Raw genomic sequence first — 2,173 nt, 5'->3', positions numbered from 1 at the left:
ATGTTTTAGGCAAGCAGGAAAGCATAGCTGTAGATTCATGGCTATGTAGCTGTAACTGTAATAAAGCATGCAAAGTAGATGGAATTTGTTGCATAAAATGAGTGTACTTTTTCACTGGCTATACGGGAGGTCTGGGTAAGCGGTGCAGACTAGAATCCTAACCTTTAGGCAGCTATATTTAGGTAAGATAAATCCCATTTGCAGTTTCTCACTTTCTCCAGGGACCTGAATGAGGCTGCTAAGCTGGGGGTAAATTCATAGACCTTTTGAAGTGACAAGAAAAGCTTTTGAGTACATGAGCTTCAACTAAATAAAACAAATGCAATTATTCAATGACTACTCTAGTCTTAAGTGCACAGTAAATAAATGATAGTTATAGGTGTAAAATAGCTAATAACTATGTAGCAACTAATTAAAACAACCTCAGCTACCAGTTCAGAATAATTATCATATTACTGTCCCCTTCTTACGTTAATTTTAATATTCACATTCTTGCATTCTAGGGATATATTTTATCCTTTAGTATCATCATGAGAGCTTTCCCAGTGACTATAAATAATTGTGAGCCTAATGGAAAACATCTATTTATAAACAAAATATTAATTTTAATACCCTTTTATGAATGCCTGAATAATAGTCCTGAATGGACTAGAAACTGCCTGAAGGCAGGGACAATCTTGGTCTCAGACAGGGCTTTTCTGCATGGAGTATTGAATAGGCCCAGGTTTTAGGTATCATCACTTGTTCAGCCATATTATGTGCCTCTGCTAGCATATTCAACACCAAATATCCCAAAAACTGACTCCCAGTGTACAGTCAAAAGAAGCAATATACACATAATGGAAAACTCTTGCAGAAACTTTAGTCTAAGAGTAGAGTCATATCCTACCTTACAGTACACTATGTTTGTTTTACATAATCAAAAAAGAAGGGCTTGAAACATTTTTTAGTTAACTCAAAAAGTGCTGAAGGGAACAGAGAATGAGCAGCATGAACAGAGCAAATTGTTGTTCACATGGTCATTGCTCTTCCTTCTACACAATTGCTTGTAAAATATTTCTGTCTAAATTAAATACTTCCTATATAGTTCCATAAATTGTATTTCCTTAATCAGAACTTCACTGATTTTTCCCATGCCCTTTATGATGTTGAGATACTGCTTTGCTTTTTATTTTGCTTTAGTCCTCATTCATCAAAGCATTAAAGTAGGCATTACAGTCTACTTCACATCAGGATGTAGATGGTACCATTTGTCTAAATTTCACTGGGTTGAGGTTGAATTTCCCCTTTCAAAGTAATGGGACCACAGAGAGTAAGATACCATTGTCACTGTGTGGCACAGACTGGGTCACACTGAATTACCAATTGCATTGACAATGGTTATGACAATAAGGAAACCTATATGCAGTTATTTCTAAAAGATTTTGCTAATGGCTGTCATTGTCATCATCATTTTCTTTAATGGTTGGCAGTGTTCTTTTGTATCAAGTACTATTACAGTCTCCAGAGGGTTTGCCAGTGATTGTCCTCCCGGTTCACCTCACATGTGTGGCTGCATTTCTGCAATCACCCCTCTTGACTGCAGCAGGACCTGAGAGCAGTGGGTCAGTTCACCCTTACATTTTCCTGCAGTTGACTGGGACTCCACAAATGTAGGTATTGCTACAGCATAACAGGTCTAGATTGCCAGGTTTTGACAAAAAAACTATATCTGTGACAGTTTTACACATAAATCTTTCAATTATTTGTCCTAAAAATCTCTACCTTTAATTTACAGCCTTTTCAAAATGCAGTGCTTGGTCATTAGTCGTTGAACATTGTCGACAAGCAAGGACAGCACTCATAACATGCAAAACACACACTCTGAGTGTTTCTTGTTCATGACCCCACTCTTTAAACAGCACCCCACTGATTTGTAGGTATCTTAGCTTTCAAATACATTCCAAACCTCAGGCTGTTGGTAATCTTTTATCTCTGTTCTTATCAACCTTTACTATGCAGTGGCTTTAAGAACTAGATATCACAATCAAAGCGTGGTGCTTCTCCCTAGAGTTTGATCAAAGGCATTTATTGACAGACCAATTTGTAGCAACATATGGAGAACTAACTTATTTAGACCATAGACAAGGTAATTCTAAGATCAAGATATATATAAACTACAATTTTGCCCACT

This window comes from Chiroxiphia lanceolata, chromosome 4 (assembly GCF_009829145.1).
Source record: "Chiroxiphia lanceolata isolate bChiLan1 chromosome 4, bChiLan1.pri, whole genome shotgun sequence".
Lineage (NCBI taxonomy): Eukaryota > Metazoa > Chordata > Aves > Passeriformes > Pipridae > Chiroxiphia > Chiroxiphia lanceolata.
Note: the sequence above shows the minus strand (reverse complement) of the source record.